The sequence below is a fragment of the Hemitrygon akajei genome, chromosome 31 (assembly GCF_048418815.1).
Source record: "Hemitrygon akajei chromosome 31, sHemAka1.3, whole genome shotgun sequence".
Classification (NCBI taxonomy): domain Eukaryota; kingdom Metazoa; phylum Chordata; class Chondrichthyes; order Myliobatiformes; family Dasyatidae; genus Hemitrygon; species Hemitrygon akajei.
This window is the reverse complement of record NC_133154.1, coordinates 28,956,577-28,967,591: the sequence shown is the minus strand read 5'-3', so window position 1 is coordinate 28,967,591 and position 11,015 is coordinate 28,956,577. Positions and strand designations below refer to the sequence as shown.

Sequence of the window (11,015 nt, the reverse complement as noted above, 5' to 3'; positions counted from 1 at the left end):
ACACCTGTATTATCATTGGAACAGGTTAGAATACACTAAACTAGACAGGAAAGAGAATCACACATCAATTAACTAAATATAGAGTACAATCAATGGAATGACCAGAAGCTGTATGTATGGACTCAAAGAGGCATCATTTTCAATGAGAGTGAATCACTAATTCAGAACTAGAGAAGGTAATTGATGTTTAAATACTCCTGAAAGTGAGTTAGCAAGTGGGTCACTACAATGTTTAATAATGTTGGAGAGACATCAGTCAGGAAGGAAAATAATTGTTCAGGGTTGAGTTGTGAATATCACCTTGGTTGACCCCTTCTAATCCATGTAGCTATCCAACTGCATTTTACAGATGATCGTATCTGCATCAACCACTTTGTCTCGGAGCCTCTTCCTTTTTTTTGTAATTTTTTTTTATTGAAGTTCATCATCAAACAAACAAACATTTCCATAAGATGTATTTCAAACATTGTACATATATATCTTATAATCCTATATGTCACAATTCTCCACATAGTATTTATCTGAGATATACACTTATAGAAAATAGTGGAGAGAAAAAATCAAGCAAAAGGAAAAAAAAAACTGGACAAGTAGGGAGTGATCTTTTTTTTTAGAACATATTCATTGACTTGTGAGAATATAATCAGGCCTATGAGGCATTATGTAGTTAAACCATTTTTCCCAGTATGAGTCAAATTGTTCCAGCTTATGATTAACCGATGCTGTTATCTTCTCCATTTTGTAAATGTCCACTGTAATTTCCATCCATGCATTTAAATTTGGGCTCTCCTGTGATAATCATTTCCTAGTAAGAGTCTTTTTACCAGCCACCAACAGTATATTAAATATATATCTCTTTTCAACCATTCTTGAGGTATATATCCAAAATATATGGTCATACTCTCTAAGAGTATTTCACATTTAAAGATGTCTTCAAGGGCATTGTGTATCCCCCTCCAATAGTTTTTGATAACAGGGCAGTCCCAAAAAACATAATGATTTGCATTTTGATTTCCACAATTTCTCCAGCAAACAGGAAGGTTACTGTCATGATGGGATTTCTGAGAGGGTGTAATAAAATATCTTATCAAGGTTTTCCATTCAAACTCCCTCCATTTCTGTGAACTGGTACACTTCCATTGATACCTCCATATTATTGTCCATTCTTCCTCAGATATAATTACCCCTCCTTCCTTCTCCCATTTTGTTTTAATGTTTGAAGTCGAATGTGTTTTAAGATTTGACAACCCCTTATACATGCTTGAAATGATTCTACTACCGTTATCTGAATTATATGCTTTTCTAAATAGCTCTGTCAAGCATGTAGTTGCCTTGGTTACATTTTTAAGCATCTTATTAACATATTGTCGCATCTGTAAATACCAATAAAAATCTTGTTTTTCTAATGTGTTTCTCTTTAAGCATTTCAAAACTGAACAGTGTTCCTTCTTTCATTATGTTGCAAAGAACTGTTATTCCTTTAGCTGTCCAGTCCTTAAATCTAGCATCCAATTTATTTGGTGTAAAATCTGAGCCTTTTCCATGTCCATGTAGTATGCACTGTCCTTTCTGTAAAATAAGTTTCTATTCAATTCCCCCCCCCCCCCATCTTAAACCTCTATACTCTAGCTCTTTATTCTCATGCTCTGGGAAAAAGACTGAGTGCATCATGCTTCAGATGATTTTATGCATTTCTACAAGGAAACAGTCCCAACCTATCCAGCAGCTCCCTATTAATTATTCCCCAAAGACCTGGCACATCCTTGTAAATCTTCTCTGCACTTTAACAAATTTAACATATTTCCTCTCGCAGAGTGACTAAAACTGAACACAATACTTCATCCAACATCTCATACATCTACAACATAAACTCTGAACTGACTCCTAACTTCAATACTCAATGCCATAACTGATCAAAGCCAGCATGTCAAAAGCACTGTCTACCTGTGCCTCCATTTCAGGAAACCATGTACCTCTGTTCTACAACACGCCCCAGGGCACTAACATAGACTTAATAAGACTGGCCTTGATTTGACTTTACCAAGTGCAACACCTCACATTCATCCAAATTATGACCATAAAACTAGAAGATATAGGAGCACAATTGGGCCATTCAGCCCATCATAGCTTCTCTGCAAATCCATTGTGTCCGATTCTTTTTTCTTCTTAACCCTATTCTCCTGCCTTCTCCCTGTAACCTTTGAGGCCCTGACTAATCAAGAACCTATTATCCCCAGAGTTAAATAAACCCAATGACTTGACTTCAATGGTGGTCTGTGGCAATGAGTTCCACAGGTTCAATACCCTCTGGTTAAAGAAATGTTTCCTCATCTCCATTCTAAGTGGACATCCCTCAATTGTGACACTGTGTTCTCTGCACATAGACTTCCCCAATATAGACAACATCTACTCCATGTTAACTTTATTGAGGGTTTTCAACATTCACTGTTTCAGTGAGACCCTCTTCATACTTCTTAGCTTCAGTGAGAACAGGCCCAGAGCCATCAGATGCTCCTCATATGTTAATCCTTTCATTCCTGGAATCATTTTTGTGAAACTCCTCTGGATGCTCTCGAATGCTAGCTTATCTTTTGCCATATACAGACTTGGCATTACGTCCTCGCATTTATTTTCCAGACCTCTCAAAATGAGTGTCAATATTGCATTTGTCTTCCTCTCTTTAACCTTCAGGGAATCTTGCCCAAGGACTCCCAACTCCCATTGCACCTTCTGATTCTTCCCATTTATAGAATACTCCATGCCCTTTTTACCTTGTACACAAATGCATGGTCAGAACACTTCCCTACATTACATATGCCATTTCTTTGCCCATTCCTCTAAATCATTCTGCAAACTCACTTCTTCCTCATTTCAGCCAGCCCTCCAACTATCTTTGTATCATCTGTAGAGTTGGCCATCTATTCCATGATCCAAATGATTGACATTTAACTTGGAATGAAGCATCCCAACATAAACTCCTGCAGAACAGCACTAATCTTTGGATCATTACTGATATACTGATAGCAGCATAAGGAATAAGGTGGATGATCTTGTTGTACAGTTACAGACTGGCAGGTATGATATTGAGGCCATCACAGAGACGTGGCTAAAGGATGCATGTCTCTGGGAGCTGAATGTCCAAGGATACACGATGTATCGGAAGGATAGGCAGGTAGGTAGAGGGGGTGTCGTGTCTTTAATGGTAAGAAATGATATTAAATCATTAGGAAGAGTTGACATAGGATCAGAAGGTACAGAATCTTTATGGTTTGAGCTAAGAAATTGCAGGGGTAAAAGGGCCCTGATGGCAGTTATCTACAGACCTCCAAACAGCTGCAGTGATGTGGACTACAAATTACAACAGGAAATAGAAAAGGCTTGCCAGAAGAGCAGTGTTATGATAATTGTGGGGGATTTTAACATGCGAGTGGATTGGGAAAATCAGTTCGGCACTGGATTGCAAGACAGAGAATTTGTAGAATGTCTACGAGATGACTTTTTAGAACAGTTTGTTGTTGAGCCCACTAGGGGATCGGCTGTGCTGGATTGGGTATTGTGTAATGAACCAGAGGTGATTAGAGAGATGGAAGTGAAGCAACCCTTAGGAGGCAGTGATCACAACATGATTGAGTTCACTGTGAAATTTGAGAAAGAGAAGCCGAAATCCGATGTATCGGTATTTCAGTAGAGTAAAGGAAATTACAGTGGCATGAGAGAGGAACTGGCCAAGGTTGACTGGAAAGGGACACTAGAGGGAAGGACGGCACAGCAGCAGTGGCTGGAGTTTATGCAAGAATTGAGGAAGGTGCAAGACAGATATATTCCAAAGAAGAAGAAATTTTCGATTGGAAAAAGGATGCAACCGTGGCTGACAAGAGAAGTCAAAGCCAAAGTAAAAGCAAAGCAGAGGGCACACAAGGAAGCCAAAATTAGTGGGAAGACAGAGGATTGGGAAGTATTTAAAAGCTTACAAAAGGAAACTAAGAAGGTCATTAAGAGGGAAAAGGTGAACTATGAAAGGAAGCGAGCAAATAGTATCAAAGAGGATACTAAAAGATTTTTCAAGTAAATAAAGAGTAAAAGACAGGTGAGAGTAGATATAGGACTGATAGAAAATGATGCTGGAGAAATTGTAATGGGAGATAAGGAGATGGCAGAGGAACTGAGCAAGTATTTTGCGTCAGTCTTCACTGAGTAAGACATCAGCAATATACCGGACAGTCAAGGGTGTCAGGGAAGAGAAATATGTGCTGTCACAATTAAGACAGAGAAAGTACTCAGGAATCTACGCAAGGGTAGATAAATCTCCTGGACTAGATGGAATGCACCCTCGTGTTTTGAAGGAAGTAGCAGTGTTGATTGCGGAGGCATTAGCAATGATTTTTTCAAAAGTCGATAGAATCTGGCCTGGTTCCGGAGGACTGGAAGATTGCAAATGTCACTCCACTATTTAAGAAGTGGGCAAGGAAGCAAAAGGGAAATTATAGACCTGTTAGCTTGACATTGGTGGTTGGGAAGTTGTTGGAGTGGATTGTCAAGAATGAGGTTACGGAGTACCTGGAGGCATATAACAAGATAGGCAGAACTCGCATGGTTTCCTTAAAGGAAAATCCTGCCTGACTTTCTAAACCCTAGTGCAAATTTTTTGAGGAAATTACAAGTAGCTTAGACAAAGGAGATGCAGTGGATGTTGTGTATTTGGATTTTCAGAAGGCCTTTGACAAGGTGCCGCACATAAGGCTGCTAAACAAGATAAGAGCCCATGGAATTACAGGAAAGTTACATATGTGGATAGAGCGTTGGTTGATTGGCAGGAAACAGAGAGTGGGAATAAAGGGATCCCATTCTGGTTGGCTGCCGGTTACTAGTGGTGTTCCACAGGGATTAGTGTTGGGGCCGCTTCTTTTTACGTTGTATATCAACGATCTGTATTATGGAATAGATGGCTTTGTGGCTAAGTTTGCTGATGATACAAAGATAGGTGGAAGGGCCAGTAGTTCTGAGGAAACAGAGAGTCTGCAGAGAGACTTAGATAGTTTGGGAGAATGGGCAAAGAAGTGGCAAATGAATTACAATGTCAGAAAGTGTATGGTCATGCACTTTGGTAGAAGAAATAAATGGGCAGACTATTATTTAAATGGGGAGAGCATTCAAAGTTCTAAGATGCAATGGAACTTGGGAGTCCTCATGCAGTATACCCTTAAGGTTAACCTCCAGGTTGAGTCGGTGGTGAAGAAGGCGAATGCAATGTTGGCTTTCCTTTCTAGAGGAATAGAGTATAGGAGCAGGGATGTGATGTTGAGGCTCTATAAGGCACTGGTAAGACCTCACTTGGAATACTGTGTGCAGTTTTGGGCTCCTTATTTAAGAAAGGATGTGCTGACATTGGAGAGGGTTCAGAAAAACATTCACTAGAATGATTCCGGGAATGGGAGGGTTATCATATGAGGAACGTTTGACCGCTCTTGGACTGTACTCCTTGGAGTTTAGAAGAATGAGGGAGGACCTCATAGAAACATTTCGAATGTTGAAAGGCATGAACAGAGTGGATGTGGCAAAGTTGTTTCCCATGGTGGGGGAGTCTAGTACGAGAGGACATGACTTGAGGATTGCAGGGCGCACATTCAGAACAGAGATGCAAAAAAAAAAAAAAATTAGCCAGAGGGTGATGAATCTGTGGAATTTGTTGTCACGGGCGGCAGTGGAGGCCGGGTCATTGGCTATATTTAAGGCAGAGATTGATAGGTATCTTATCTCTTAAATAAGCCCTTAATTGGAAATAACTGAAAAGAGTGTTATTTGATATTTTATATTTATTCTTTAATTGATCAAATGACATTAATATACCTCCTTCAAAACAGTCTTCTATATATCTAATCCCTTTTTGAAACCAGCTATATAAGAGTTGGTTATCCATTGTAAAAGGAATAAGTCTATTCTGAATTAAAGGTCTCTTTGCTAATAAAGATTTCATTATCTCATCATCAACATTTGTCTTATTCCACAGATCAATCAAAAGTTTTAATATAAGGGATTCTTTATTTTCCCGTATCCACTTAGATTCCCATTTATATATAAAATCTTCTGGTATATTTTCTCCTATTTTATCTAATTCTATTCTAATCCATACCGGTTTATCTTCATCAAAAAAAGATGCAATGAATCTAAGTTGATTTGCTTTATAATAATTCTTAAAGTTTGGTAATTGTAACCCTCCTAGGTCAAATTTCCATGTCAATTTTTCCAATGATATTCTTGACATCTTACCTTTCCAAAGGAACTTCCTCACACATCTACTTAACTCTTGAAAAATCTTCTGCGGTAGTTGTATTGGTAGTGTTTGGAATAAATAACGTAATCTAGGGAATATATTCATTTTTACAGCATTGACTCTACTTACTAATGTTATTGGTAACATCATCCATTTATCAAGATCTTCTTGAATTTTTTTTCAATAATGGCAAATAATTTAATTTATATAAATTCTTTATATCATTATCAACTCTTATACCTAAATATTTTATACCATTTATCGGCCATCTAAATTGAGTTACTAATCGACATTGACTATAATCTCCTTTAGTAAGGGGTAGAATTTCACTTTTATCCTAATTTATTTTATACCCTGATATTTTCCCATATTCTTCCAATCTAGTAAGATAATTTACATAACGAATACAATAGGTTTGTTAGATAAATCAAAACATCATCAGCAAATAGGTTAATCTTATATTCCTCCTGAATAACTCTGAAACCCATAATATCTGAGTCAGTTCTGATTAATTCAGCTAATCGTTCTATCGCCAATACAAATAACGCAGGTGATAGTGGACAACTTTGTCTAGTTGACCTTGTTAACTGAAATGATGTTGAAATTTGGCCATTTGTCACTACTTTAGCTTTGGGATTAGTATTTAAGGTTTTAATCTAATTTATAAAAGATACTCCTAATCCATATTTTTCCAATACCTGAAATAAAAAAATCCCATTCCAATCTATCAAATGGTTTTTCTGCATCCAAAGCAACTGCCACGCTCATTTCCTTATTCTTTTGTGCCAGATGAATTATGCTAAGTAACCGAGTTACATTATCTGCCGATTGTCTGTTTTTAATAAATCCTGTTTGATCCATATGTATTAATTTTGGTAAGTGTTTAGATAATCTATTAGATAAAATCTTTGCTATTATTTTATAGTCCGTGTTCAACAAAGAAATAGGTCTATATGATGTTGGCTTTAAAAGATCTCTTTTTTTGGGCAATACTATTAAAATCGCTGTCGAAAAAGATTCTGGAAGTTTATGTGTTCTTTCCGCTTGATGTATTAACTCCATAAAATGAGGAATTAATAGATCTTTAAACTTTTTATAAAATTCAGGTGGAAAACCATCTTCTCCTGGAGATTTATTACTCTGAAGTGATCCTAGAGCTTCTTCGACTTCTTTTAATATAAAAGGCATATCTAATCCCTTCTGTTCCTCCAAATTCAATTTTGGGAGTTATTTGTGATAAAAACCTTTCTATCTCAACAATATAATTTTGTGATTCTGATTGATATAATTCAGAATAAAAACTTTTAAAAGTTTCATTAATTTCTAAAGGTTTATAAGTAATTTTATTTACACTTGTTCTAATTGCATTTATCGTTTTGGAAGCCTGGTCTGTTTTAACTGCCAAGTGTAGCGGTGTGCTACACGCAGCGCTGCAATAAACGACACGGAGTCGGTGAGATGCAGTTGTAAAAGAGATTTATTCAAACTTCGCGGCCTCGCTTTAAAGCCTTCCTGATCCCGCCCTCCCCGGGCGGGAATACTGTAGAGGGCGCGTATTCACAGTCCCATCCTGCGCGCAGGCTTTTCCCGTTGCTGGTGAAACAGACTTGGCGCCCTCTTTGGAACCGGCCTCTATGCCGGCGTGCGCCACTTTGTGAGCCGGTTCGGGTGCGTTGGGAAGTGGATCGCCACATAACTCCCCCGCCCCCAGACCCGGCGATACACCCCCCAATGTCCACAGTATGGGCCGGACTCTGTTTGGGAGGTCTGCCTCTGCACCGCGGTGCCGGAATCTCGACCGGCTGCGCCACATCCACATGGGCGGGTTTGATTCGGTCCACCGTGAAAACCTCATCTTTCCCCCCAACGTCCAGTACGGATGTGGACCCGTTGTTTCTGATCATCGTCAACGGCCCCTCGTAGCACCGCTGTAGCGGTGCCCGATGTCCGCCCCGTCGTACAAAAACGAACTTACAGTTTAGCAGGTCTTTGGCTACGCAGGTCCGGTTCTGCCCATGCTGCGAAGTGGGTATGGGGGCCAGGTTACCGAGCCTCTCGCGTAGTCTGCCCAGGACTGCTGCGGGTTCTTCCTCTTGCCCCCTTGGGGCCGGTATGAACCCTCCTGGGACGACCAGGGGTGCGCCGTACACCAACTCGGCCGACGAGGTGTGCAGATCCTCTTTGGGCGCCGTGCGGATTCCGAGCAGGACCCAGGGAAGCTCATCCACCCAGTTAGGCCCTTTGAGGCGGGCCATGAGAGCCGACTTCAGGTGATGGTGGAAACGCTCCACCAGTCCGTTCGACTGTGGGTGGTAGGCAGTTGTGTGGTGCAGCTGTGTCCCCAAAAGGCTGGCCATGGCTGACCACAGGCTGGAGGTGAACTGGGCGCCTCTGTTGGAGGTAATGTGGGCCGGTACACCAAAACGAGACACCCAGGTGGTGATCAGTGCCCGGGCGCAAGATTCGGAGGTGGTGTCGATGAGTGGGACCACCTCGGGCCATGTTGTGAACCGGTCCACGATAATCAGGAGGTGCCGCGCTCCCCGCGCCACTGGCAGGGGGCCCCTGATATCCACATGAATGTGGCCGAAACGCCGGTGGGTGGGGTGGAACTGCTGCAGCAGAGCTTTGGTGTGCCGCTGCATATTGGCCGTCTGGCAGTGCATGCACGTTTTGGCCCATTCACTGACCTGCTTGCGGAGTCCGTGCCAAACGAACCTGTTGGAGACCATCCGGACGGTTGTCCTGACGGAGGGGTGCCCTAAGTTGTGAATGAAGTAGAAAACGCGCCGCCGCCAGGCTGCCGGGACGAGGGGACCGGGTTGGCCGGGGGTGACGTCACAGAGTAGGGTCCTCTCACCTGGGCCTACGGGGAGGTCCTGGAGCTGCAAACCGGAGACTGCGGTTCTCCTCGTCTGCCTGCTGCGCCTCCGCCAGTGCTTCATAGTCTACCCCCTGGGACAGGGCTGGGATGTTAGGGCGGGAGAGAGCGTCCGCCACGACATTGTCCTTTCCCGAGACATGCCGGACATCCGTCGTGTATTCGGAGACGTAGGACAGATGTCGCTGCTGGCGGGATGACCAGGGGTCGGATGCCTTTCTGAACGCAAAGGTAAGCGGTTTGTGGTACGTGAACGCGGTGAACGGCCTACCTTCCAAGAAGTACCTGAAATGTCGGATTGCCAGGTATAGCGCCAACAGTTCCCGGTCGAAAGCACTGTATTTGAGCTCGGGTGGTCGTAGGTGTTTGCTGAAAAACACCAGGGGTTGCCAGCGACCCTCGATGAGTTGTTCCAATACCCCACCGACTGCCGTTTTAGTTGCGTCCACTGTGAGGGCGGTAGGTACGTCCGTTTTGGGCTGCACTAGCATCGCGGCGTTTGCTACTTTGGTTTTAAAGAAAGCGGCGGCGGACTCCTCGTCCCAGGTAATGTCCTCGCCCTTACCCGACATCAGGGCGAACAAGGGGCGCATGATTCGGGCAGCTGAAGGGAGGAAGCGGTGGTAGAAATTTACCATACCCACGAATTCCTGAAGGCCTTTGATTGTGTTGGGTCGGGGGAAATGGCGGACTGCGTCTACCTTAGCGGGCAGAGGGGTTGCCCCGTCTTTAGTAATCCTGTGGCCCAGGAAGTCGATGGTGTCGAGCCCGAACTGGCATTTGGCCGGTTTGATTGTCAGGCCGTATTCACTCAGTCGGGCGTAGAGTTGACGGAGGTGGGACAGATGCTCCTGACGACTGCTGCTGGCTATGAGGATGTCGTCCAAGTAGATGAAAGCGAAGTCCAGGTCGCCTCCCACCGCGTCCATTAACCGCTGAAACGTCTGTGCGGCATTCTTTAGGCCGAACGGCATGCGGAGGAACTCGAAAAGGCCGAACGGGGTGATGAGTGCCGTTTTGGGGACGTCGTCCGGATGCATCGGGATTTGATGGTATCCCCGGACGAGGTCTACCTTGGAGACGATCCGTGCGCCGTGCAGGTTTGCTGCAAAGTCCTGAATGTGCGGCACAGGATAGCAGTCCGGTGTTGTAGCCTAGTTCAGCCTGCGGTAGTCGCCGCATGGTCTCCAGCCCCTTGTTGCTTTGGGCACCATGTGCAGGGGGGAGGCCCATGGGCTGTCGGACCGCCGTATGATTCCCAATTCCTCTATCCTCTTGAACTCCTCCTTCGCCAGTCGGAGCTTGTCCGGGGGAAGCCGCCGAGCACGGGCGTGGAGGGGTGGTCCCTGTGTCGGGATGTGGTGCTGTACGCCGTGTCTGGGCATGGCTGCCATGAACTGCGGTGCCAGAAACGATGGGAAATCCGCCAGGACTCTGGTGAAATCGTTGTCGGACAGCGTGATGGAGTCGAGGTGAAGGGCTGGCAACTGGGCTTCACCCAGGGAGAACGTTTGAAAGGTCTCGGCGTGGACCAGTCTCTTCCCTTGCAGGTCGACCAGTAGGCTGTGAGCCCGCAAAAAATCCGCGCCCAGGAGCTGTTGGGCTACGGCGGCCAGTGTGAAGTCCCACGTGAACTGGCTGGAGCTGAACTGTAGCCGCACCGTACGGGTGCCGTAGGTCCTTACTGCCGTTCGCGGCCCTCAGGGTGGGACCCGGTTCCCTGTTGCGGATGTCGTAACTCGTCGGAGGTAAGATGCTGATCTCGGCTCCGGTGTCGACCAAAAAGCGGTGTCCCGACCGCTTGTCCCACACATACAAGAGGCTATCCCGATGGCCAGCCGCCGTAGCCATCAGCGGGTGCTG

General features: G+C 44.1%; 1 protein-coding gene across 1 annotated transcript in view; it reads right to left on the bottom strand.

Annotated features, from left to right (window-relative positions):
* Positions 1-11,015, bottom strand: part of LOC140719013 (guanylate-binding protein 1-like) — a 637,966-nt gene that overhangs the window by 553,801 nt on the left and 73,150 nt on the right. The gene's annotated exons all lie outside the window — the stretch shown is intronic.